Here is a 26,198-nt window from a genome sequence, read left to right as displayed (position 1 = left end):
ACCTGGGCAGTATCATGGGTTTAGCAAACCGGCGTAACCTCCCCCCCCCTCCCCAACCCCCCCCCCCCCCCCCCCCCCCCTCCCCCCCGCCCCCCCCCCCCCCCCCCCCCCTGGCAGTTATCGTGGGTTTAGCCCCGGCTAACCCTGGCAGTTATCAGGGTTTAGCCCCGCTAACCTGGCGTATCATGGGTTTAGCCCGGGCTAACCTGCAGTATCGTGGGTTTAGCCCGCGTAACCTGGCAGTATCATGGTTTAGCCACGGGCTAACCTGGCACGTATCATGGTTTAGCCCGGCTAAACCTGCAGCTATCATGGGTTTAGGGCCCCGCAATTCCTGGCAGTATCGATGGGTTTAGCCCCGCCGCTAACTGGCAGTATCATGGTTTAGCCCGCGCTAACCTGCAGTATCGTGGGGGTTTAGCCCCGGCTAACCTTGGCAGTATCATGCGGTTTAGCCCCGGCTAAACCTGGCAGCTATCATGGGTTAGCCTCCGGCTAACCTTGCGCGTATCATTGGTTAGCCCGGCTAACCTGGCCAGTATTCCTTCTCTTTCTCGGTGCATTTAGCCCAAAACACAGGAATTTATGTCATTTCTGCTTGTTCTGTTTTACTATTATTATTTTTTTTCAGTTCCAGAAAAGTCCCCTGTACAGAACAACACCGGGCAAACAGTATTAGCTGACGTTCATGATCTATGTGAGTCTGTGCAGAAATTATTCCTAGGAAAATTAATATGGCAGCTTCCCACCTATGGTATATAAATACAAAATAAAGTGCCCCCTATTGTAACATATAGGGATATTATAAGTCCCCGAGGAGTTCCTTATAATATATAGTGAATAAAAGTTACCCCCTATTGGTACATATAGGGATATTATAAGCCCCCGAGGTGTTCCTTATAATTATTATAGTGAATAAAGTACCCCCTATTGTAACCATATAGGGATATTATAAGCCCCCAAAGGGGTTCGCTTATAATATAGAGTGACTAAAGTGCCCCCTATTGTAACATATAGGGAATATTATAAGCCCCCGAGGGGCTTCCTTATAATATATAGTGAATAGAGTTGCCCCCATATTGTTAACATATAGGGATATTATAAGCCCCCGAGGTGCTCTTATAAAAATATAGTGAACTAAGTACCCCCTATTGAAACATATAGGGATATTATAAAGCCCCCCCCCGAAGGCGGTTCCTTATAATATAGGAGTGACTAAGTGCCCCCCTATTGTAACATATAGGCGATATTATAAGCCCCGCAGGGGTTTCCTTATAAATACTATAGTGATAAAGTGCCCCCCTATTGCTAACATATAGGATATTATAAAGCCCCGAGGTGTTCCTTATAATTATATAGTGAATAAAGGTGAACCCCCTATTGTAAACATATAGGGATATTATAAGCCCCGAGGGGTTCCTTATTAATATATAGTGAATTAAAGTGCCCCTATTGTAACATATAGGGATATTGTATAAGCCCCCCGAGGAGGTTCCTTATTAATTATATACGTGAAAAAGTTGCCCCTATTTGCAACATATAGGGATATATATAAGCCCCCCGAGGAGTTCCTTATAATATATAGGGTGAATAAATACCGCCTATTGCTATACATATAGCGGATATTATAAGTCACTGCAGGAGTCCTTATAATATATAGTGAATAAAAGTCCCCCTATTGTAAACATATAGGGAATTATAAGTCCTGAGGTGGTTCCTATATATATATGTGAATAAAGTGCCCCTATTTGTAACATATAGCGATATTATAAGTCACTGAGGAGTGCCATGACCATATAAAGGTAAAGTGAGGTTTTTCCCATTTGTTTTTTGGGGGGGGGGGGAACCAAGGAAAAAAAAAATTCACTATGCTTCCGATTTTATAAACTGATGACCATCCAACTAAGCACTGTTTATAAGATATAATTACATTACTATATTGTGCGAGCGTTTCCCACCCAACGATATAAAGGTCTCACCTACCGCTCTCCTGTTTCAGCTCAGCCATGTCGATTGGGGGGATTCCACCGCGTTTGTCCTTTGCAATTTCATGCTCCCCTGTGCGGTTAAGGTAAGTTCACAACCCCCCAAATACAGTAATATTGCCTTTTACATCCTTTCCTTTGAGCGCCATTAGTTGATCGGCGCTGTGTGCCCCCTCAGAGATCAGCTAGGACGAGGAAGTTTGATGGCAGCTTCTAACTGAACAGGAAGTTAGTGTGGGGAGCAAAAGGCAGAACTGCTGCCCATTCATTTGAGGGCTGATTGGGGCCTAGCATGTTATCGGCTGTGCCTTTGGCTTGTTTGTGTGCACTTTGACTCTATGGATCCCCAGGGGCGGGGCTTAGTACTTAAAAGGGCAGTTTCCTATTTAGGATTACCCAAATGCACATACTGCTTAAAGTCATATTTATATGGAAAATGTTTATTTTAGATGAAGCAGGGCTTTACATATGAGACTGTCTATGCCTATTATATATATATATTTTTTTAACTCCCATAGACGCTGGCTGTTTTCTGGTTGGAAACCTGCACAGAACGCGGCTGGCGCGGACGAAGATACCCTCCCATGCTGGGTGCCCCTGATAAATCGGCCCAGCAAGCTGAGCGTAAACATGGGCTTTGTGTTCTCTGTCCCCGTCCCAGTAATAAGCCAAACTGTTATAATCATGTATCACTGCCTAACCCCATGCAAACCAAAGGCAGTGAGGGTGTCTGCTTTGTTTCATACAGACATAATAACAAAAGCAAAAATCTGATTCGGTAGTGCTTTACCAGCTCATGCTGTCTGTATTCTGGCAAAGGGATATCTGGCCGTTAAAAACTCCATTGTTCTCACCTTGGTTGCCAAAGACTTCATCTACACCCCCATAGCCCTTATTGGCATTGCTGTAATTTATTAATATATAATTTAGTTCACCTCCATTTTTTTGCCCCAGGCTTTGTAGGATAAGGCCTGAGGCTTGTAAAGCTTCACCCTTGTTGTAAAGTCTCCATTGTCCTCTGTTTGGCCACTATGGGTCGAGGGGTGATATTTATATCTGACGCTGATGTTTTTCTGCAGTGCAATTAAATGGATCCATGATTTTGGCAGGAATTCCACCCGGCCGTGTGGCGGAGCCCCAGAAACTTTGAGGGATCTAGAGAGGGTGACTCTATTGCCCAGTCACACAAGTCATGGCACGAAGCACAGTAATAATATGGATCTGTTACAGAGTTGTAGAGGAGGATGGCTGCTGAGAACATCATCTGAGGACGAAGAATCTGGAGATAGAACATCTACAGGGAATCAAGAGGAAGATGAGGCATGAACATCTGGGCAGGGTGGAATGAGTTAGAGAAGAAATGATCTACCAAGCACGGGAAATCTTTCTCTTGTGATACCAAGAACCAGGGAGAACTTGGTAGGTTGGCATTTTCAAAGAATGAGAGAAAGCTTGGGTAGACTATGACATATCATTGGAAATGTCTGTAAAGAAATGGTGAAATTGATGTGCAAGGAACCAGAGAGAAGCTTTGTAGACTTGATATATCATAGAAGGGTCTGTAAAGCAAAGGTGGGCATGGAGAAAGCTAGGTGCTCATGATCTAACAAGGACAGAGAGAAGCTAGGCTGGCAACAATCTACAAAGAGATTGGCGGTGGTATGCGTATGTATGACGTACGAGGGATTGAGACAGCACCAGCAGGAGCGGAGAGAGATGCTGAGTAGACTTGAAAATCATGAATGTCTGTAAAGAAAATTGGCATGAAATGATGGAGCAGGAACGAGAGAGACGTTAAGTAGACTTTGATGATATATTGGAATGTTTCTGCAAAGGAAATTGGTCGGACATTGATGTTGGCAGCGAACGAGAGAGAAGCTAGCGTTAGACTTTGATGATATCATGGAATTGTCTGTAAAGAAATGGTGGGCATTGATGTCGCGCAGGAATGAGAGAGAAGCTGGCTGCTAATGATCTAAACAAGGGGACAGAGAGAAGCTGTTGGCAAAAATCTACCAAAGAGATGGTGTGTATGAATGTACAAGGAAATGAACAGAAGGTACGAATGGGGCATCTTATTAGTCATGAAGCCTGAGCATCGTATGAGATCATGGAAGAAGATGGACCCTTAGCAACATTTTAGAAAGAAACCTGAGTTCACCTTTCAGAAATCAGGAGAAGCTGGTGCTGATTCTCTCTTCTCCAACTGTGTATCGTGCATACAAGGGAATGATGACAGAAGCTAGTGTGTATCCTGTACAAGGGATTGAGAGAGAAGCTAGTGTGTATCCGTACAAGGGATGAGAGAGAAGCCTAGTGTAGTATCCTGTACAAAGGATGAAGAGAAGCTAGTGTGTATTCGTGTACAGGGATGGAGAGAGAGCTAGTGTGTATCCTGCTACAAGTAATGAGAGAGAAGCTAGTGTATATTGTGTAACAAAGGGTATGAGAGAGAAGCTAGTGTGTATTCCTGTACAAGGGATGAGACAGAAAGCTAGTGTGTATCCTGTACAAGGGATGAGAGAGAAGTAGATGTGTATCCTGTACCAAGGATTGACAGAGAAGCTAGTGTGTATCGTGTACAAGGTGATGAGGAGAGAAGCATAGTGTGTATCCTGTACAAGCGGATGAGAGAGAAGCTAGTGTGATCCTGTACAAGGATGAGAGAGAAGCTAGTGTTGTATCGTGGTACAAGGGATGAGAAGAGAAGCTTAGTGTGTATTCCTGTACAAGGATGGATGAGAAAGCAGTGTTGTATCGCTTGTACAAGGGATGAGAGAGAAGCTAGTTGTGTATCCTGTACAAGGAATGAGAGAGAAGGCTAGTGGTTGTATCCTGTACACAGGCGATGAAGAGAAGCTAGTGTGTATCGTGCTACAAGGGAATGAGAGAGAAGCAGTTGTGTTGTATCCTGTACAAGGGATGAGAGAAGAAGCTAGTAAGTGTATCGTGCGTACAAGGATGAGAGAGAAGCTTAGTGTGTATCCTGTTACAAGGGGATGAGAGAAGGAAGCTAGTGTGTACTCGTGTACAAGGGATGAGAGAGCACCTTAGTGTTGTATCGTGTACACAGGGATGAGCAGAGAAGCTAGTGTGTATTCCTGTACAAGGATGAGAGGAAGAAGCTAGTAGTGTATCCTGTACAAGGGATGAGAGAGAAGCTAGTGTGTATCCTGTACAAGGGATGAGAAGAGAAGCTAGTGTGTAATCCATGTACAAGGGATAGGAGAGAAGCTTAGTGTGATATCGTTATGTACAAAGGGAGAGAGAGAAGCTAGTGGGTGTATCGTGTACAAGGGATGAGAGAGAGCTGTGTGTATCCTGCTACAGGGATGAGAGAGAAAGCTATGTTGTATCGTGTACAAGGATGAGAGAGAGCAAGCCTAGTGTGTATCGTTGTACAAGGGCATGAGAGAGAAGCTAGTGTGATATTTCCTGTACAAGGGATGAAGAGACAGCTAGTGTTGTATCGTGTACAAGGGATGAGAGAGAAAGCTAGTGTGTATCCTGTACAAGGGATGAGAGAGAAAGCTTAGTGGTATCCTGTAACAAGGAGAAGAGAGAAGCTAGTGTGTATCCTGTACAAGGGATGAGAGAGAAGCTAGTGTTGTATCGTGTACAAGGATAGAGAGAAGAAGCTAGTGTGTATTCGTATGTACAAAGGGATGAGAGAGAAGCTAGTGTTTTGTTATCCTGTACAAGGATGCAGAGAGAAGCTAGTGTGTATCCCTGTAAACAAGGGACATAGAAGAGGAAGCTAGTGTGTATCGCTGCTACCCAAGGGATGAGACGAGAAGCTAGTGTTGATATCCTGTACAAGGGATGAGAGAGAGCTACGTGTGTTATCCTGTACAAGGGATGAGAGAGAAGCTAATAAAGGAATTGATGATGTGAAAAAAGATATTAAAAAGTGGATTGAACGAAGGGGAAAAGAAATTATTTTTTAATTCTAGAGTGAAGATTTTGAGAAAATGAAAGTGTTCAAGCTTCTTTTTTAGATGTGTTAAAAAATAAAAATAATAATCAGATCGTAAAGACTAAATGGTATTAATGATATAAATTATATTTTTAGATGTCGTTTTTAATTTTTTATAATAATTTATTAGGTAAAAAGGAAATTATAGATAAAAGTTTTTGCGGAGATGTTTTTAAATAATTTAAAATAGATGCCTTAATTTAAATGAGCAAAAGGTTTTAAAAGGGGAAATCACCATGTTTTGAATTAGAGGGGCAGTTAAAAGTTTTTCTAAAATAAAATCTCCGGGATTAGATGGCTTGACTGTGGAATTTTACTTAAAATTTTGGGATTTTATTAAAGTATGATTTGTGCGATTTGGTGAATGAGTGTTTTAAAAAAGGTGAACTGACACAATCTCAAAAAGAAGGTTGGTAACCTTATATATAAAAAGGAAGATAAAGAAAACATTAAAAATTATAGGCAATAACATTGTTAAACGTGGATTACAAAATTATGGCGAAAAGTTATAGCTAATAGATTTAGGAAAAATAATAACATCGTGATTGAAGAGGGTCAGAATTGTGCAGTACCAGGAAGAATGATTTGGGAAACGTGATATAATAAGAAGGATATGTTATACGATGTTTTAGATAGAGATCAGGGGTGTCAGTCTTTTTTTCTTTAGATTTTGAAAAAGCATTTGACAGTATATCACATGATTTTATGTTCCTTGTTTTAGAAAAAATGAATTTGCCTATTGATTTTATTAAAATGAATTAAATTTTATATAATAAGGTTGAAAGTAAGTTTTAGTTAATGGGTTTTTTACAAAAAAAATTAATATACAATCAGGAGTGAGACAGGGTGTCCTTTATCTCCCATTTTATTTATTTGCATCATGGAGCCTTTTAGTACAATTTTTTAGAAGAGATAAAATTAATTAAGGGTTATAAAGATTCCTGGAGGTGGAGGAAAGGAAGTGAAATGTTTAGCGTACATGGATGATGTGGTAGTGATATGTAGGAACTCAACTTCTATTAATAGGGTATGTTTTATTACAGGTTGTTTTAAATGTATATCTGGATTGAGTCTGAATTTGAGTAAATCAACATGTTGCGCTTATGGGAACTGGAATTTTGATATGTTCTGTAAATTCAAAGTTATAAGAGTAGTGTAAAAATATTAGGGATTACTTTTAACCAGTCTCTCTCGGGTGAAGACGATTGGGCGGTTGTGTTGAGTAAAATTAGGAGAAAATGGGTTTTTGGAAACTAAGGAACCTGTCAATTGTAGGGAAAGTTTTAATTATTAAGGCCGTAATTTTATCCCTTTTATTATATGTGTCTATTGTGTTTTACCATCGGATTTGTACATGAGGAAATTTATAAGAGAAATCTTCGTTTTATATGGGATCTAAAATGGAGAAAATAAAAAGAGAAATTATGTATAAAGATATAGATAACGGGGGTAGAGGTGTGCCTGACCTAAGACTTTTTTATCATTAAAACATGCTGCTTTTATTTTTAGGTTGTTAAAAAAGAGAGTATTGTGTCCAATTTTATAAAATATAGCGGAGGTTGGTTCTTTAATAAATATAAATGGTGGGAATTGATTTAAATAAACCGCGCGCTTTTAAAATCAGTAGGTTTTATGTGATTTTAGAGAAAATAGTGAGAAAATATAATTTAAATACATTTGATTTTACTGAGCTTGTAAACGCAAAACAAATAGTTAAAAGTTTTAAAAAAAATGAATTAATATACCCGGTTGAAAATTTAACGCTAAAGTTTCTAAAAACATCTGGAATATGGTACTGAATAAAAATCTTACCAATAGTCAAAAGGATTTGGCATGGGCAGTAGTTCATGATTGCTTGCCAGTAAGGAACTTCCAGTACTTAAGAGGTTTATTAAATAACCCCAAATGTCCCAGAAATGGTTGTGTATATGATGAAACGGTAATGCATGTCTTCTGGAATTGTAGTTTCTCAAGAATGGTGTGGGAGAAGATGAGAGGTTTTTTAAAATATGTAGGAGAGCTTGAGTTTTTAGGTTATGAGCAAGTTTTTTTTGGACTGAACTTAAAATGTAAAAATGGGGATGCTATCAAGGCCTGGGCAAATTATTAATGTAACCAAAGAGCTATTTGGAAGTGTAGAAATATTTTTAGTTTTTAAGAAGGGATGAGTTAACTATAACCGACTGTATAAAATTTGCCTTAAGTAATCTATATATTTTGTATTTAGTTGATAAGAAAAAATTTGGAATGTCTGCCATGAATGAATGGAAAATTAAAGACTGGTATAAATTTTCTTAAAAAAATTTTTTCTAAGAATATTTTCTTTTCCTTTATGATGTGTCATAGTTTCTTTCTTGATTTTTTCATTTTTGTTTTGTAATGGAAAATTTTTCTATGAAAGAAACTCAAACTGAAAGGATTTAAAAAAATGAACAAAAAAAAAAAAAAAAAAAAAAAAAAAAAAAAAAAAAAAAAAAAAAAAAAAAAAAAAAAAAAAAAAAAAAAAAAAAAAAAAAAAAAAAAAAAAAAAAAATCTGTTCTTATCAGTTTAATATCTGATACGTCCCCTATCTGGGACCATATTATTAAATGGATTTTTGGAACAGGGAGATGGAAGAAGAGCTTGCTCTGTCCACTCCACGCATCGACCTGGTATTGCAGTAACCTCCAGGACCGCGGTGCACCTCTCTTATCCAGTTTGAAAAATCAGAACAAGCTCGAATCTGCAGCAGCAGCACAACAAGTGCAAAGAACAGCAGCAACAAGCAGCCCAAGGAAGGGGAAAAAAGAAACTTTGCAAGACTTTGCAGGAGACAGTTTGCTGTTAATGTCGTCATCCGCCGTTGTTTGGTGTGATGCCCTTTCAGCGGGACTCGTTGCAGGAGCTCGTTGTGTGCTTGATTGGTTGTGCGCCAGAAAGAGGCGGGGCTATGTAAATGTTGCTTCTGGGAGAGTGGTGAAGTTGCTGTTGCGGTGCGAGTGGTCGTCGGCTGCAGCCCGCAAAGAGACCAGAGCCAGAGAAGGGCTGTAGAAGATATCCGAGATGCTGTAATGTGGGGGCTTGTGTGTGAGGTGGGGGTTGGGGTTTGGGGGGAGGATAGTGTAGGTGCAGGAGGGAAGCGTTATGGCCCCTCTCTCTCCCCATGGAGGTAGAGCAAGCCGGAGGATCTGGGCCGTCCGGTGCCGTGGCAATTCGGGTTATCGCTTCTTCGGCCCTTTGGCTAAGATCAAGTGTAAGTATCTTGTTCTTATCAGTTTAATATCTGATACGGTCCCCCTATCTGGGGACCATATATTAAAATGGGATTTTTTTGGAACAGGGGAGATGGAGAGGGAAGAGCTTGCTCTGTCCACTCCACGCAGTCGACCTGGTATTGGGCAGTACCTCCAGGACCGGTGCACCTCTCTTATCCAAGTTTTGAAAATCAGAACAAGGCTCGAATCTGCAGCAGCAGCACAACAAGTGCAAGAAACAGCAGCAACAAGCAGCCCAAGGAAGGGAAAAAAGAAACTTTGCAAGACTTTGCAGGAGACAGTTTGCTGTTAATGTCGTCATCCGCCGTTGTTTGGTGTGATGCCCTTTCAGCCGGGACTCGTTGCAGGAGCTCGTTGTGTGCTTGATTGTGTGCGCCAGAAAGAGGCGGGGCTATGTAAATGTTGGCTTCTGGAGAGTGGTGAAGTTGCTGTTGCGGTGCTGAGTGGTCGTCGGCTGCAGCCCGCAAAGAGACCAGAGCCAGAGAAGGGCTGTAGAAGATATCCGAGATGCTGTAATGTGGGGGCTTGTGTGTGAGGTGGGGGTTGGGGTTTTGGGGGAGGATAGTGTAGGTGCAGGAGGAAGCGTTATGGCCCCTCTCTCTCCCCATGGAGGTAGAGCAAGCGAGGATCTGGGCCCGTCGGTGCGTGCGCAATTCGGGTTATCGCTTCTCGGCCTTTTGGCTAAGATCAAGTGTAGTATCTGTTCTTATCAGTTTAATATCTGATACGTCCCCTATCTGGGGACCATATATTAAATGGATTTTTGGAACAGGGAGATGGAAGAAGAGCTTGCTCTGTCCACTCCACGCATCGACCTGGTATTGCAGTACCTCCAGGACCGGTGCACCTCTCTTATCCAGTTTGAAAAATCAGAACAAGCTCGAATCTGCAGCAGCAGCACAACAAGTGCAAAGAAACAGCAGCAACAAGCAGCCCAAGGAAGGGGAAAAAAGAACTTTGCAAGACTTTGCAGGAGACAGTTTGCTGTTAATGTCGTCATCCGCCCGTTGTTTGGTGTGATGCCCTTTCAGCCGGGACTCGTTGCAGGAGCTCGTTGTGTGCTTGATTGTGTGCGCCAGAAAGAGGCGGGGCTATGTAAATGTTGGCTTCTGGGAGAGTGGTGAAGTTGCTGTTGCGGTGCTGAGTGGTCGTCGGCTGCAGCCCGCAAAGAGACCAGAGCCAGAGAAGGGCTGTAGAAGATATCCGAGATGCTGTAATGTGGGGGCTTGTGTGTGAGGTGGGGGTTGGGGTTTTGGGGGGAGGATAGTGTAGGTGCAGGAGGAAGCGTTATGGCCCCTCTCTCTCCCCATGGAGGTAGAGCAAGCGAGGATCTGGGCCCGTCGGTGCGTGCGCAATTCGGGTTATCGCTTCTCGGCCTTTTGGCTAAGATCAAGTGTAGTATCTGTTCTTATCAGTTTAATATCTGATACGTCCCCTATCTGGGGACCATATATTAAATGGATTTTTGGAACAGGGAGATGGAAGAAGAGCTTGCTCTGTCCACTCCACGCATCGACCTGGTATTGCAGTACCTCCAGGACCGGTGCACCTCTCTTATCCAGTTTGAAAAATCAGAACAAGCTCGAATCTGCAGCAGCAGCACAACAAGTGCAAAGAAACAGCAGCAACAAGCAGCCCAAGGAAGGGGAAAAAAGAACTTTGCAAGACTTTGCAGGAGACAGTTTGCTGTTAATGTCGTCATCCGCCCGTTGTTTGGTGTGATGCCCTTTCAGCCGGGACTCGTTGCAGGAGCTCGTTGTGTGCTTGATTGTGTGCGCCAGAAAGAGGCGGGGCTATGTAAATGTTGGCTTCTGGGAGAGTGGTGAAGTTGCTGTTGCGGTGCTGAGTGGTCGTCGGCTGCAGCCCGCAAAGAGACCAGAGCCAGAGAAGGGCTGTAGAAGATATCCGAGATGCTGTAATGTGGGGGCTTGTGTGTGAGGTGGGGGTTGGGGTTTTGGGGGGAGGATAGTGTAGGTGCAGGAGGAAGCGTTATGGCCCCTCTCTCTCCCCATGGAGGTAGAGCAAGCGAGGATCTGGGCCCGTCGGTGCGTGCGCAATTCGGGTTATCGCTTCTCGGCCTTTTGGCTAAGATCAAGTGTAGTATCTGTTCTTATCAGTTTAATATCTGATACGTCCCCTATCTGGGGACCATATATTAAATGGATTTTTGGAACAGGGAGATGGAAGAAGAGCTTGCTCTGTCCACTCCACGCATCGACCTGGTATTGCAGTACCTCCAGGACCGGTGCACCTCTCTTATCCAGTTTGAAAAATCAGAACAAGCTCGAATCTGCAGCAGCAGCACAACAAGTGCAAAGAAACAGCAGCAACAAGCAGCCCAAGGAAGGGGAAAAAAGAACTTTGCAAGACTTTGCAGGAGACAGTTTGCTGTTAATGTCGTCATCCGCCCGTTGTTTGGTGTGATGCCCTTTCAGCCGGGACTCGTTGCAGGAGCTCGTTGTGTGCTTGATTGTGTGCGCCAGAAAGAGGCGGGGCTATGTAAATGTTGGCTTCTGGGAGAGTGGTGAAGTTGCTGTTGCGGTGCTGAGTGGTCGTCGGCTGCAGCCCGCAAAGAGACCAGAGCCAGAGAAGGGCTGTAGAAGATATCCGAGATGCTGTAATGTGGGGGCTTGTGTGTGAGGTGGGGGTTGGGGTTTTGGGGGGAGGATAGTGTAGGTGCAGGAGGAAGCGTTATGGCCCCTCTCTCTCCCCATGGAGGTAGAGCAAGCGAGGATCTGGGCCCGTCGGTGCGTGCGCAATTCGGGTTATCGCTTCTCGGCCTTTTGGCTAAGATCAAGTGTAGTATCTGTTCTTATCAGTTTAATATCTGATACGTCCCCTATCTGGGGACCATATATTAAATGGATTTTTGGAACAGGGAGATGGAAGAAGAGCTTGCTCTGTCCACTCCACGCATCGACCTGGTATTGCAGTACCTCCAGGACCGGTGCACCTCTCTTATCCAGTTTGAAAAATCAGAACAAGCTCGAATCTGCAGCAGCAGCACAACAAGTGCAAAGAAACAGCAGCAACAAGCAGCCCAAGGAAGGGGAAAAAAGAACTTTGCAAGACTTTGCAGGAGACAGTTTGCTGTTAATGTCGTCATCCGCCCGTTGTTTGGTGTGATGCCCTTTCAGCCGGGACTCGTTGCAGGAGCTCGTTGTGTGCTTGATTGTGTGCGCCAGAAAGAGGCGGGGCTATGTAAATGTTGGCTTCTGGGAGAGTGGTGAAGTTGCTGTTGCGGTGCTGAGTGGTCGTCGGCTGCAGCCCGCAAAGAGACCAGAGCCAGAGAAGGGCTGTAGAAGATATCCGAGATGCTGTAATGTGGGGGCTTGTGTGTGAGGTGGGGGTTGGGGTTTTGGGGGGAGGATAGTGTAGGTGCAGGAGGAAGCGTTATGGCCCCTCTCTCTCCCCATGGAGGTAGAGCAAGCGAGGATCTGGGCCCGTCGGTGCGTGCGCAATTCGGGTTATCGCTTCTCGGCCTTTTGGCTAAGATCAAGTGTAGTATCTGTTCTTATCAGTTTAATATCTGATACGTCCCCTATCTGGGGACCATATATTAAATGGATTTTTGGAACAGGGAGATGGAAGAAGAGCTTGCTCTGTCCACTCCACGCATCGACCTGGTATTGCAGTACCTCCAGGACCGGTGCACCTCTCTTATCCAGTTTGAAAAATCAGAACAAGCTCGAATCTGCAGCAGCAGCACAACAAGTGCAAAGAAACAGCAGCAACAAGCAGCCCAAGGAAGGGGAAAAAAGAACTTTGCAAGACTTTGCAGGAGACAGTTTGCTGTTAATGTCGTCATCCGCCCGTTGTTTGGTGTGATGCCCTTTCAGCCGGGACTCGTTGCAGGAGCTCGTTGTGTGCTTGATTGTGTGCGCCAGAAAGAGGCGGGGCTATGTAAATGTTGGCTTCTGGGAGAGTGGTGAAGTTGCTGTTGCGGTGCTGAGTGGTCGTCGGCTGCAGCCCGCAAAGAGACCAGAGCCAGAGAAGGGCTGTAGAAGATATCCGAGATGCTGTAATGTGGGGGCTTGTGTGTGAGGTGGGGGTTGGGGTTTTGGGGGGAGGATAGTGTAGGTGCAGGAGGAAGCGTTATGGCCCCTCTCTCTCCCCATGGAGGTAGAGCAAGCGAGGATCTGGGCCCGTCGGTGCGTGCGCAATTCGGGTTATCGCTTCTCGGCCTTTTGGCTAAGATCAAGTGTAGTATCTGTTCTTATCAGTTTAATATCTGATACGTCCCCTATCTGGGGACCATATATTAAATGGATTTTTGGAACAGGGAGATGGAAGAAGAGCTTGCTCTGTCCACTCCACGCATCGACCTGGTATTGCAGTACCTCCAGGACCGGTGCACCTCTCTTATCCAGTTTGAAAAATCAGAACAAGCTCGAATCTGCAGCAGCAGCACAACAAGTGCAAAGAAACAGCAGCAACAAGCAGCCCAAGGAAGGGGAAAAAAGAACTTTGCAAGACTTTGCAGGAGACAGTTTGCTGTTAATGTCGTCATCCGCCCGTTGTTTGGTGTGATGCCCTTTCAGCCGGGACTCGTTGCAGGAGCTCGTTGTGTGCTTGATTGTGTGCGCCAGAAAGAGGCGGGGCTATGTAAATGTTGGCTTCTGGGAGAGTGGTGAAGTTGCTGTTGCGGTGCTGAGTGGTCGTCGGCTGCAGCCCGCAAAGAGACCAGAGCCAGAGAAGGGCTGTAGAAGATATCCGAGATGCTGTAATGTGGGGGCTTGTGTGTGAGGTGGGGGTTGGGGTTTTGGGGGGAGGATAGTGTAGGTGCAGGAGGAAGCGTTATGGCCCCTCTCTCTCCCCATGGAGGTAGAGCAAGCGAGGATCTGGGCCCGTCGGTGCGTGCGCAATTCGGGTTATCGCTTCTCGGCCTTTTGGCTAAGATCAAGTGTAGTATCTGTTCTTATCAGTTTAATATCTGATACGTCCCCTATCTGGGGACCATATATTAAATGGATTTTTGGAACAGGGAGATGGAAGAAGAGCTTGCTCTGTCCACTCCACGCATCGACCTGGTATTGCAGTACCTCCAGGACCGGTGCACCTCTCTTATCCAGTTTGAAAAATCAGAACAAGCTCGAATCTGCAGCAGCAGCACAACAAGTGCAAAGAAACAGCAGCAACAAGCAGCCCAAGGAAGGGGAAAAAAGAACTTTGCAAGACTTTGCAGGAGACAGTTTGCTGTTAATGTCGTCATCCGCCCGTTGTTTGGTGTGATGCCCTTTCAGCCGGGACTCGTTGCAGGAGCTCGTTGTGTGCTTGATTGTGTGCGCCAGAAAGAGGCGGGGCTATGTAAATGTTGGCTTCTGGGAGAGTGGTGAAGTTGCTGTTGCGGTGCTGAGTGGTCGTCGGCTGCAGCCCGCAAAGAGACCAGAGCCAGAGAAGGGCTGTAGAAGATATCCGAGATGCTGTAATGTGGGGGCTTGTGTGTGAGGTGGGGGTTGGGGTTTTGGGGGGAGGATAGTGTAGGTGCAGGAGGAAGCGTTATGGCCCCTCTCTCTCCCCATGGAGGTAGAGCAAGCGAGGATCTGGGCCCGTCGGTGCGTGCGCAATTCGGGTTATCGCTTCTCGGCCTTTTGGCAAAGATCCATTGGATTTTTGCTGAAAGTGTGACTGAAACGCTTGATTCTCGGCCTTCTGGCATCGGCTCCTACCGGAGTCTTAAGCCAGCTGCTGCTATTGGGAGGAAACCGTTTTAAGTTTTGAGGAGGGATCAATTTGAAGTGCCCGGGATCCACCTTGTGTGGTGAAGGGTAGCTTCCTTCAAGAAGATGGAGGATTTATTTGGAACACCATCGGATCTACAAACCAGATACAAGAATACAGCTGTTGTGGAGATACCAGAAGAACATCGTGGAGCTGCTGGATTGTTTTTTGTGGTGGAAACTCTGCTGAAAGAATGTGGAATTACGCCAAAGGATTTGTTTTGCCTACCGGAATATTACAACAGGGGAATCTATGAGCTTGTGTTTCATGAGACAGTGAAATACCATGATTTCCGTAAAGTTTTTATGGAGAAGCAGCAAGATGAAAAGTTTTCTGGATGTAAGGTAAGCTTTAAGCATCAAGATAATGTGAGAATGGTTACTGTCTCAATGTATAATACTTATGTTCCCACTAAAGAGGTTCTGGAGTATATGAAAATGATTTTTGAGGAGGCAGAGTATGTAAAAGATGTTCTTAATGAGTACAGGATCTGGACCGGTAAAAAGCTGTTCAGAGTCAAGCTGAGGTATGATAACTCATCTGAAGATGGACTGGACCACCCAATTCAGACCATCAGCTTGAGAGGAAACCGAGGATTTCTGAAGTACTCAGGTATGCCGACTTTTTGTTGGAAATGTAATGATTTTGGTCATATGTCAAACAGCTGTACAGTTGGTTTGGTGTGCCGAGTTTGTGCTGGTATGGGCCATGATGATGAGGAATGCAAGATAATTCCCAGATGTTCCATTTGTGATGTAGAAGGGCACCATATAATGAACTGCACTAAATCTTCATATGCCAGTAAAGTAAAAAAGATTCCTGCTGGGAAAGAAAATAAGAACCAAGTACCCCAAAGAAGTGTGAGGGTGGAACAGAACCCAGTCGAAAATGAAGCACGCCCAGTGGTAAGCCAAAAATTAACCATACTGGAAGGGAAAAAGGCAAAAAAAATGACCAGAGGTGACAAAAGGAAGAAACGAAGGACCGAAGGTGTTTTCTCGGATGAGGAGAGTGAGATAAGAAGTGAGGAAGAAGGAGAGGAGGAGAATGCAGAGGAAGAAAGAATTGTCGAAAAAGAGATCGAAAAAGAAAAGATCGTCGGGAAAGAAAATGTGGAAGAAAGAAGTGAGGGTGTAGTGATGGAGAGAGAAGAAGGAGAAAGAGAAGAAGATCAAATAGAAGTGGTGGAAGAAGAAGAAGGTGTGTGGACAATAGACAGTATGGATCTAAGTGTCTTCTCTCCTGTTAGTGAAAGCGAATTCTCGGCAAGAGTGGACAGAGGCTTGAGTCGCTTGAGTGCGACTCCTGACTGTTTTCCCGAAGGAAGTAAGAATGACCCGGGGTGATTTACTTCCTTTTTGTGTTTTTGGTAATTTTGACTGATTTTTGACCTTGGTGTTTTTTAGTTTTGTTTTTTTCTCCTTCCTTTTTTTGCTTTCCCCTTAATTCTTCCTTTTGATGCTTATAAAGTGTGGGTCCCTGAATGTGAGAAGCATCAAGAATATAGGTAGAAGAAATGGAATTTTTGATTTTGTGGCCACATTAAATACCGATTTTTTTTGTATGCAAGAGTGTGGCATTGAGTTTTGTAAAAATTATAAGTTGCTATCAGATTCTTGGAAATGGGGACCTTCTTTTTTTTCAGGGGAAAATAATATAAAAAACTCCGGTATAGGATTATTAATTAAAGGTGATTCTTTTGTTTTTGAAAGTTATTTTGAAATCGAGCCAGGTAGAGCTTTTTGTGTTAAGGGTTGTTTTGGGGGTTTTAAAGTCAAAATTATGTGTGTCTATGGGAATACAGGTAAAAATGATAGAATTAAGTTATTTGAGAAAATTAGTTATTTTTTGGTGGGTTCAGAGCCTATTATTGTGCTGGGGGATTTTAATTGCATAATAGAAGGGAAAGATAGGATTGGAAGTAATAAATTAGATAAATCTTCTGTTGTTCTTAAAAAATTGATAAAAGATTTTGATCTAAAAGATGCATGGAGGTTAAAACACGGAGATAAAAGTGGTTTTACTTGGGCAAATAAAAATAGTCAATCCAGAATAGATTTTTGTTTTTGTTCAAATGAATTTCAAATACATGATTTTGAGTTAATAATTAGTGGATTTTCTGACCATAAAATATTGTGTGTGTCAATGGGTGCAGAAAATATAACAAGTACAGCAAGAAGGCCTTGGAAGTTGAACTATTTATTGTTAGAGGATGCAAGGATATGTGAATTGTTTGAAAATAAATATAAATTTTTGAAAAGTATGAAAGAGACATTTGTTTCTAAGAGTGTATGGTGGGATTGGGTTAAAAATGAATGTAAATTATTTTTTATAAGGAATGGTATAAAGAAAAAGAAAAAAGAATGGAGTCATTTTAAGCTTTTAAATTCTCGTTTACAAGGAATGTTGGCTTTTAGAGAACTAGGATACGATTTTAATAAAGGAATTGATGATGTGAAAAAAGATATTAAAAAGTGGATTGAACGAAGGGGAAAAGAAATTATTTTTAATTCTAGAGTGAAAGATTTTGAAGAAAATGAAAAGTGTTCAAGCTTCTTTTTTAGATGTGTTAAAAATAAAAATAATAATCAGATCGTAAGACTAAATGGTATTAATGATATAAATTATATTTTAGATGTCGTTTTTAATTTTTATAATAATTTATTAGGTAAAAAGGAAATTATAGATAAAAGTTTTGCGGAGATGTTTTTAAATAATTTAAATAGATGCCTTAATTTAAATGAGCAAAAGGTTTTAAAAGGGGAAATCACCATGTTTGAATTAGAGGAGGCAGTTAAAAGTTTTTCTAAAAATAAATCTCCGGGATTAGATGGCTTGACTGTGGAATTTTACTTAAAATTTTGGGATTTTATTAAGTATGATTTGTGCGATTTGGTGAATGAGTGTTTTAAAAAAGGTGAACTGACACAATCTCAAAAAGAAGGTTTGGTAACCCTTATATATAAAAAGGAAGATAAAGAAAACATTAAAAATTATAGGCCAATAACATTGTTAAACGTGGATTACAAAATTATGGCGAAAGTTATAGCTAATAGATTTAGGAAAATAATAAACATCGTGATTGAAGAGGGTCAGAATTGTGCAGTACCAGGAAGAATGATTTGGGAAAACGTGATATTAATAAGGGATATGTTATACGATGTTTTAGATAGAGATCAGGGTGTCAGTCTTTTTTCTTTAGATTTTGAAAAAGCATTTGACAGTATATCACATGATTTTATGTTCCTTGTTTTAGAAAAAATGAATTTGCCTATTGATTTTATTAAAATGATTAAAATTTTATATAATAAGGTTGAAAGTAAGGTTTTAGTTAATGGGTTTTTAACAAAAAAAATTAATATACAATCAGGAGTGAGACAGGGTTGTCCTTTATCTCCCATTTTATTTATTTGCATCATGGAGCCTTTAGTACAATTTTTTAGAAGAGATAAATTAATTAAGGGTATAAAGATTCCTGGAGGTGGAGGAAAGGAAGTGAAATGTTTAGCGTACATGGATGATGTGGTAGTGATATGTAGGAACTCAACTTCTATTAATAGGGTATGTTTTATTACAGGTTGTTTTAAATGTATATCTGGATTGAGTCTGAATTTGAGTAAATCAACATGTTGCGCTTATGGGAACTGGAATTTTGATATGTTCTGTAAATTCAAAGTTATTAAGAGTAGTGTAAAAATATTAGGGATTACTTTTAACCAGTCTCTCTCGGGTGAAGACGATTGGGCGGTTGTGTTGAGTAAAATTAGGAGAAAATTGGGTTTTTGGAAACTAAGGAACCTGTCAATTGTAGGGAAAGTTTTAATTATTAAGGCCGTAATTTTATCCCTTTTATTATATGTGTCTATTGTGTTTTTACCATCGGATTTGTACATGAGGAAATTTATAAGAGAAATCTTCGTTTTTATATGGGGATCTAAAATGGAGAAAATAAAAAGAGAAATTATGTATAAAGATATAGATAACGGGGGTAGAGGTGTGCCTGACCTAAGACTTTTTTTATCATTAAAACATGCTGCTTTTATTTTTAGGTTGTTAAAAAAAGAGAGTATTGTGTCCAATTTTATAAAATATAGCGGAGGTTGGTTCTTTAATAAATATAAATGGTTGGGAATTGATTTAAATAAACCGCGCGCTTTTAAAATCAGTAGGTTTTATGTGATTTTAGAGAAAATAGTGAGAAAATATAATTTAAATACATTTGATTTTACTGAGCTTGTAAACGCAAAACAAATAGTTAAAAGTTTTAAAAAAAATGAATTAATATACCCGGTTGAAAAATTTAACGCTAAAGTTTCTAAAAACATCTGGAATATGGTACTGAATAAAAATCTTACCAATAGTCAAAAGGATTTGGCATGGGCAGTAGTTCATGATTGCTTGCCAGTAAGGAACTTCCAGTACTTAAGAGGTTTATTAAATAACCCCAAATGTCCCAGAAATGGTTGTGTATATGATGAAACGGTAATGCATGTCTTCTGGAATTGTAGTTTCTCAAGAATGGTGTGGGAGAAGATGAGAGGTTTTTTAAAATATGTAGGAGAGCTTGAGTTTTTAGGTTATGAGCAAGTTTTTTTTGGACTGAACTTAAAATGTAAAAATGGGGATGCTATCAAGGCCTGGCAAATTATTAATGTAACCAAAGAAGCTATTTGGAAGTGTAGAAATATTTTAGTTTTAAGAAGGGATGAGTTAACTATAACCGACTGTATAAAATTTGCCTTAAGTAATCTATATATTTTGTATTTAGTTGATAAGAAAAAATTTGGAATGTCTGCCATGAATGAATGGAAAATTAAAGACTGGTATAAATTTTCTTAAAAAAATTTTTCTAAGAATATTTTCTTTTTCCTTTATGATGTGTCATAGTTTCTTTCTTGATTTTTTCATTTTTGTTTGTAATGGAAAATTTTTCTTATGAAAGAAACTCAAACTGAAAGGATTTAAAAAAAAAAAAAAAAAAAAAAAAAAAAAAAAAAAAAAAAAAAAAAAAAAAAAAAAAAAAAAAAAAAAAAAAAAAAAAAAAAAAAATCTGTTCTTATCAGTTTAATATCTGATACGTCCCCTATCTGGGGACCATATATTAAATGGATTTTTGGAACAGGGAGATGGAAGAAGAGCTTGCTCTGTCCACTCCACGCATCGACCTGGTATTGCAGTACCTCCAGGACCGGTGCACCTCTCTTATCCAGTTTGAAAAATCAGAACAAGCTCGAATCTGCAGCAGCAGCACAACAAGTGCAAAGAAACAGCAGCAACAAGCAGCCCAAGGAAGGGGAAAAAAGAACTTTGCAAGACTTTGCAGGAGACAGTTTGCTGTTAATGTCGTCATCCGCCCGTTGTTTGGTGTGATGCCCTTTCAGCCGGGACTCGTTGCAGGAGCTCGTTGTGTGCTTGATTGTGTGCGCCAGAAAGAGGCGGGGCTATGTAAATGTTGGCTTCTGGGAGAGTGGTGAAGTTGCTGTTGCGGTGCTGAGTGGTCGTCGGCTGCAGCCCGCAAAGAGACCAGAGCCAGAGAAGGGCTGTAGAAGATATCCGAGATGCTGTAATGTGGGGGCTTGTGTGTGAGGTGGGGGTTGGGGTTTTGGGGGGAGGATAGTGTAGGTGCAGGAGGAAGCGTTATGGCCCCTCTCTCTCCCCATGGAGGTAGAGCAAGCGAGGATCTGGGCCCGTCGGTGCGTGCGCAATTCGGGTTATCGCTTCTCGGCCTTTTGGCTAAGATCAAGTGTAGTATCTGTTCTTATCAGTTTAATATCTGATACGTCCCCTATCTGGGGACCATATATTAAATGGATTTTTGGAACAGGGAGATGGAAGAAGAGCTTGCTCTGTCCACTCCACGCATCGACCTGGTATTGCAGTACCTCCAGGACCGGTGCACCTCTCTTATCCAGTTTGAAAAATCAGAACAAGCTCGAATCTGCAGCAGCAGCACAACAAGTGCAAAGAAACAGCAGCAACAAGCAGCCCAAGGAAGGGGAAAAAAGAACTTTGCAAGACTTTGCAGGAGACAGTTTGCTGTTAATGTCGTCATCCGCCCGTTGTTTGGTGTGATGCCCTTTCAGCCGGGACTCGTTGCAGGAGCTCGTTGTGTGCTTGATTGTGTGCGCCAGAAAGAGGCGGGGCTATGTAAATGTTGGCTTCTGGGAGAGTGGTGAAGTTGCTGTTGCGGTGCTGAGTGGTCGTCGGCTGCAGCCCGCAAAGAGACCAGAGCCAGAGAAGGGCTGTAGAAGATATCCGAGATGCTGTAATGTGGGGGCTTGTGTGTGAGGTGGGGGTTGGGGTTTTGGGGGGAGGATAGTGTAGGTGCAGGAGGAAGCGTTATGGCCCCTCTCTCTCCCCATGGAGGTAGAGCAAGCGAGGATCTGGGCCCGTCGGTGCGTGCGCAATTCGGGTTATCGCTTCTCGGCCTTTTGGCTAAGATCAAGTGTAGTATCTGTTCTTATCAGTTTAATATCTGATACGTCCCCTATCTGGGGACCATATATTAAATGGATTTTTGGAACAGGGAGATGGAAGAAGAGCTTGCTCTGTCCACTCCACGCATCGACCTGGTATTGCAGTACCTCCAGGACCGGTGCACCTCTCTTATCCAGTTTGAAAAATCAGAACAAGCTCGAATCTGCAGCAGCAGCACAACAAGTGCAAAGAAACAGCAGCAACAAGCAGCCCAAGGAAGGGGAAAAAAGAACTTTGCAAGACTTTGCAGGAGACAGTTTGCTGTTAATGTCGTCATCCGCCCGTTGTTTGGTGTGATGCCCTTTCAGCCGGGACTCGTTGCAGGAGCTCGTTGTGTGCTTGATTGTGTGCGCCAGAAAGAGGCGGGGCTATGTAAATGTTGGCTTCTGGGAGAGTGGTGAAGTTGCTGTTGCGGTGCTGAGTGGTCGTCGGCTGCAGCCCGCAAAGAGACCAGAGCCAGAGAAGGGCTGTAGAAGATATCCGAGATGCTGTAATGTGGGGGCTTGTGTGTGAGGTGGGGGTTGGGGTTTTGGGGGGAGGATAGTGTAGGTGCAGGAGGAAGCGTTATGGCCCCTCTCTCTCCCCATGGAGGTAGAGCAAGCGAGGATCTGGGCCCGTCGGTGCGTGCGCAATTCGGGTTATCGCTTCTCGGCCTTTTGGCTAAGATCAAGTGTAGTATCTGTTCTTATCAGTTTAATATCTGATACGTCCCCTATCTGGGGACCATATATTAAATGGATTTTTGGAACAGGGAGATGGAAGAAGAGCTTGCTCTGTCCACTCCACGCATCGACCTGGTATTGCAGTACCTCCAGGACCGGTGCACCTCTCTTATCCAGTTTGAAAAATCAGAACAAGCTCGAATCTGCAGCAGCAGCACAACAAGTGCAAAGAAACAGCAGCAACAAGCAGCCCAAGGAAGGGGAAAAAAGAACTTTGCAAGACTTTGCAGGAGACAGTTTGCTGTTAATGTCGTCATCCGCCCGTTGTTTGGTGTGATGCCCTTTCAGCCGGGACTCGTTGCAGGAGCTCGTTGTGTGCTTGATTGTGTGCGCCAGAAAGAGGCGGGGCTATGTAAATGTTGGCTTCTGGGAGAGTGGTGAAGTTGCTGTTGCGGTGCTGAGTGGTCGTCGGCTGCAGCCCGCAAAGAGACCAGAGCCAGAGAAGGGCTGTAGAAGATATCCGAGATGCTGTAATGTGGGGGCTTGTGTGTGAGGTGGGGGTTGGGGTTTTGGGGGGAGGATAGTGTAGGTGCAGGAGGAAGCGTTATGGCCCCTCTCTCTCCCCATGGAGGTAGAGCAAGCGAGGATCTGGGCCCGTCGGTGCGTGCGCAATTCGGGTTATCGCTTCTCGGCCTTTTGGCTAAGATCAAGTGTAGTATCTGTTCTTATCAGTTTAATATCTGATACGTCCCCTATCTGGGGACCATATATTAAATGGATTTTTGGAACAGGGAGATGGAAGAAGAGCTTGCTCTGTCCACTCCACGCATCGACCTGGTATTGCAGTACCTCCAGGACCGGTGCACCTCTCTTATCCAGTTTGAAAAATCAGAACAAGCTCGAATCTGCAGCAGCAGCACAACAAGTGCAAAGAAACAGCAGCAACAAGCAGCCCAAGGAAGGGGAAAAAAGAACTTTGCAAGACTTTGCAGGAGACAGTTTGCTGTTAATGTCGTCATCCGCCCGTTGTTTGGTGTGATGCCCTTTCAGCCGGGACTCGTTGCAGGAGCTCGTTGTGTGCTTGATTGTGTGCGCCAGAAAGAGGCGGGGCTATGTAAATGTTGGCTTCTGGGAGAGTGGTGAAGTTGCTGTTGCGGTGCTGAGTGGTCGTCGGCTGCAGCCCGCAAAGAGACCAGAGCCAGAGAAGGGCTGTAGAAGATATCCGAGATGCTGTAATGTGGGGGCTTGTGTGTGAGGTGGGGGTTGGGGTTTTGGGGGGAGGATAGTGTAGGTGCAGGAGGAAGCGTTATGGCCCCTCTCTCTCCCCATGGAGGTAGAGCAAGCGAGGATCTGGGCCCGTCGGTGCGTGCGCAATTCGGGTTATCGCTTCTCGGCCTTTTGGCTAAGATCAAGTGTAGTATCTGTTCTTATCAGTTTAATATCTGATACGTCCCCTATCTGGGGACCATATATTAAATGGATTTTTGGAACAGGGAGATGGAAGAAGAGCTTGCTCTGTCCACTCCACGCATCGACCTGGTATTGCAGTACCTCCAGGACCGGTGCACCTCTCTTATCCAGTTTGAAAAATCAGAACAAGCTCGAATCTGCAGCAGCAGCACAACAAGTGCAAAGAAACAGCAGCAACAAGCAGCCCAAGGAAGGGGAAAAAAGAACTTTGCAAGACTTTGCAGGAGACAGTTTGCTGTTAATGTCGTCATCCGCCCGTTGTTTGGTGTGATGCCCTTTCAGCCGGGACTCGTTGCAGGAGCTCGTTGTGTGCTTGATTGTGTGCGCCAGAAAGAGGCGGGGCTATGTAAATGTTGGCTTCTGGGAGAGTGGTGAAGTTGCTGTTGCGGTGCTGAGTGGTCGTCGGCTGCAGCCCGCAAAGAGACCAGAGCCAGAGAAGGGCTGTAGAAGATATCCGAGATGCTGTAATGTGGGGGCTTGTGTGTGAGGTGGGGGTTGGGGTTTTGGGGGGAGGATAGTGTAGGTGCAGGAGGAAGCGTTATGGCCCCTCTCTCTCCCCATGGAGGTAGAGCAAGCGAGGATCTGGGCCCGTCGGTGCGTGCGCAATTCGGGTTATCGCTTCTCGGCCTTTTGGCTAAGATCAAGTGTAGTATCTGTTCTTATCAGTTTAATATCTGATACGTCCCCTATCTGGGGACCATATATTAAATGGATTTTTGGAACAGGGAGATGGAAGAAGAGCTTGCTCTGTCCACTCCACGCATCGACCTGGTATTGCAGTACCTCCAGGACCGGTGCACCTCTCTTATCCAGTTTGAAAAATCAGAACAAGCTCGAATCTGCAGCAGCAGCACAACAAGTGCAAAGAAACAGCAGCAACAAGCAGCCCAAGGAAGGGGAAAAAAGAACTTTGCAAGACTTTGCAGGAGACAGTTTGCTGTTAATGTCGTCATCCGCCCGTTGTTTGGTGTGATGCCCTTTCAGCCGGGACTCGTTGCAGGAGCTCGTTGTGTGCTTGATTGTGTGCGCCAGAAAGAGGCGGGGCTATGTAAATGTTGGCTTCTGGGAGAGTGGTGAAGTTGCTGTTGCGGTGCTGAGTGGTCGTCGGCTGCAGCCCGCAAAGAGACCAGAGCCAGAGAAGGGCTGTAGAAGATATCCGAGATGCTGTAATGTGGGGGCTTGTGTGTGAGGTGGGGGTTGGGGTTTTGGGGGGAGGATAGTGTAGGTGCAGGAGGAAGCGTTATGGCCCCTCTCTCTCCCCATGGAGGTAGAGCAAGCGAGGATCTGGGCCCGTCGGTGCGTGCGCAATTCGGGTTATCGCTTCTCGGCCTTTTGGCTAAGATCAAGTGTAGTATCTGTTCTTATCAGTTTAATATCTGATACGTCCCCTATCTGGGGACCATATATTAAATGGATTTTTGGAACAGGGAGATGGAAGAAGAGCTTGCTCTGTCCACTCCACGCATCGACCTGGTATTGCAGTACCTCCAGGACCGGTGCACCTCTCTTATCCAGTTTGAAAAATCAGAACAAGCTCGAATCTGCAGCAGCAGCACAACAAGTGCAAAGAAACAGCAGCAACAAGCAGCCCAAGGAAGGGGAAAAAAGAACTTTGCAAGACTTTGCAGGAGACAGTTTGCTGTTAATGTCGTCATCCGCCCGTTGTTTGGTGTGATGCCCTTTCAGCCGGGACTCGTTGCAGGAGCTCGTTGTGTGCTTGATTGTGTGCGCCAGAAAGAGGCGGGGCTATGTAAATGTTGGCTTCTGGGAGAGTGGTGAAGTTGCTGTTGCGGTGCTGAGTGGTCGTCGGCTGCAGCCCGCAAAGAGACCAGAGCCAGAGAAGGGCTGTAGAAGATATCCGAGATGCTGTAATGTGGGGGCTTGTGTGTGAGGTGGGGGTTGGGGTTTTGGGGGGAGGATAGTGTAGGTGCAGGAGGAAGCGTTATGGCCCCTCTCTCTCCCCATGGAGGTAGAGCAAGCGAGGATCTGGGCCCGTCGGTGCGTGCGCAATTCGGGTTATCGCTTCTCGGCCTTTTGGCTAAGATCAAGTGTAGTATCTGTTCTTATCAGTTTAATATCTGATACGTCCCCTATCTGGGGACCATATATTAAATGGATTTTTGGAACAGGGAGATGGAAGAAGAGCTTGCTCTGTCCACTCCACGCATCGACCTGGTATTGCAGTACCTCCAGGACCGGTGCACCTCTCTTATCCAGTTTGAAAAATCAGAACAAGCTCGAATCTGCAGCAGCAGCACAACAAGTGCAAAGAAACAGCAGCAACAAGCAGCCCAAGGAAGGGGAAAAAAGAACTTTGCAAGACTTTGCAGGAGACAGTTTGCTGTTAATGTCGTCATCCGCCCGTTGTTTGGTGTGATGCCCTTTCAGCCGGGACTCGTTGCAGGAGCTCGTTGTGTGCTTGATTGTGTGCGCCAGAAAGAGGCGGGGCTATGTAAATGTTGGCTTCTGGGAGAGTGGTGAAGTTGCTGTTGCGGTGCTGAGTGGTCGTCGGCTGCAGCCCGCAAAGAGACCAGAGCCAGAGAAGGGCTGTAGAAGATATCCGAGATGCTGTAATGTGGGGGCTTGTGTGTGAGGTGGGGGTTGGGGTTTTGGGGGGAGGATAGTGTAGGTGCAGGAGGAAGCGTTATGGCC

General features: G+C 43.9%; 15 non-coding genes and 3 pseudogenes across 15 annotated transcripts; all 18 read left to right on the top strand.

Annotated features, from left to right (window-relative positions):
• The first annotated feature begins 8,476 nt into the window (after nucleotides 1-8,476).
• Nucleotides 8,477-8,650, top strand: LOC116407364 (annotated as a pseudogene).
• A 511-nt stretch (nucleotides 8,651-9,161) lies between these two features.
• LOC116407330 lies at nucleotides 9,162-9,368 on the top strand (annotated as a pseudogene).
• Nucleotides 9,369-9,877: 509 nt separating this feature from the next.
• Nucleotides 9,878-10,068, top strand: LOC116407183. The gene has a single exon (XR_004220144.1). It is a non-coding gene; the product is annotated as a U2 spliceosomal RNA (small nuclear RNA).
• A 511-nt stretch (nucleotides 10,069-10,579) lies between these two features.
• Nucleotides 10,580-10,770, top strand: LOC116407182. The gene has a single exon (XR_004220143.1). It is a non-coding gene; the product is annotated as a U2 spliceosomal RNA (small nuclear RNA).
• Nucleotides 10,771-11,281: 511 nt separating this feature from the next.
• Nucleotides 11,282-11,472, top strand: LOC116407180. The gene has a single exon (XR_004220141.1). It is a non-coding gene; the product is annotated as a U2 spliceosomal RNA (small nuclear RNA).
• A 511-nt stretch (nucleotides 11,473-11,983) lies between these two features.
• LOC116407179 lies at nucleotides 11,984-12,174 on the top strand. Its single transcript, XR_004220140.1, has one exon. It is a non-coding gene; the product is annotated as a U2 spliceosomal RNA (small nuclear RNA).
• Nucleotides 12,175-12,685: 511 nt separating this feature from the next.
• On the top strand, nucleotides 12,686-12,876 carry LOC116407178. The gene has a single exon (XR_004220139.1). It is a non-coding gene; the product is annotated as a U2 spliceosomal RNA (small nuclear RNA).
• Nucleotides 12,877-13,387: 511 nt separating this feature from the next.
• LOC116407177 lies at nucleotides 13,388-13,578 on the top strand. The gene has a single exon (XR_004220138.1). It is a non-coding gene; the product is annotated as a U2 spliceosomal RNA (small nuclear RNA).
• A 511-nt stretch (nucleotides 13,579-14,089) lies between these two features.
• LOC116407176 lies at nucleotides 14,090-14,280 on the top strand. The gene has a single exon (XR_004220137.1). It is a non-coding gene; the product is annotated as a U2 spliceosomal RNA (small nuclear RNA).
• A 5,688-nt stretch (nucleotides 14,281-19,968) lies between these two features.
• On the top strand, nucleotides 19,969-20,139 carry LOC116407356 (annotated as a pseudogene).
• A 511-nt stretch (nucleotides 20,140-20,650) lies between these two features.
• Nucleotides 20,651-20,841, top strand: LOC116407175. Its single transcript, XR_004220136.1, has one exon. It is a non-coding gene; the product is annotated as a U2 spliceosomal RNA (small nuclear RNA).
• A 511-nt stretch (nucleotides 20,842-21,352) lies between these two features.
• Nucleotides 21,353-21,543, top strand: LOC116407174. Its single transcript, XR_004220135.1, has one exon. It is a non-coding gene; the product is annotated as a U2 spliceosomal RNA (small nuclear RNA).
• A 511-nt stretch (nucleotides 21,544-22,054) lies between these two features.
• LOC116407173 lies at nucleotides 22,055-22,245 on the top strand. Its single transcript, XR_004220134.1, has one exon. It is a non-coding gene; the product is annotated as a U2 spliceosomal RNA (small nuclear RNA).
• Nucleotides 22,246-22,756: 511 nt separating this feature from the next.
• On the top strand, nucleotides 22,757-22,947 carry LOC116407172. Its single transcript, XR_004220133.1, has one exon. It is a non-coding gene; the product is annotated as a U2 spliceosomal RNA (small nuclear RNA).
• A 511-nt stretch (nucleotides 22,948-23,458) lies between these two features.
• LOC116407171 lies at nucleotides 23,459-23,649 on the top strand. Its single transcript, XR_004220132.1, has one exon. It is a non-coding gene; the product is annotated as a U2 spliceosomal RNA (small nuclear RNA).
• A 511-nt stretch (nucleotides 23,650-24,160) lies between these two features.
• Nucleotides 24,161-24,351, top strand: LOC116407169. The gene has a single exon (XR_004220130.1). It is a non-coding gene; the product is annotated as a U2 spliceosomal RNA (small nuclear RNA).
• Nucleotides 24,352-24,862: 511 nt separating this feature from the next.
• Nucleotides 24,863-25,053, top strand: LOC116407168. Its single transcript, XR_004220129.1, has one exon. It is a non-coding gene; the product is annotated as a U2 spliceosomal RNA (small nuclear RNA).
• Nucleotides 25,054-25,564: 511 nt separating this feature from the next.
• Nucleotides 25,565-25,755, top strand: LOC116407166. The gene has a single exon (XR_004220128.1). It is a non-coding gene; the product is annotated as a U2 spliceosomal RNA (small nuclear RNA).
• The last annotated feature ends 443 nt before the right edge of the window (nucleotides 25,756-26,198 follow it).

Source organism: Xenopus tropicalis, chromosome 8 (genome assembly GCF_000004195.4).
Source record: "Xenopus tropicalis strain Nigerian chromosome 8, UCB_Xtro_10.0, whole genome shotgun sequence".
Taxonomy (NCBI): Eukaryota; Metazoa; Chordata; class Amphibia; order Anura; family Pipidae; genus Xenopus; species Xenopus tropicalis.
The sequence above is the reverse complement of the archived record's forward strand: the minus strand, read 5'-3'. Positions and strand labels throughout refer to the sequence as shown.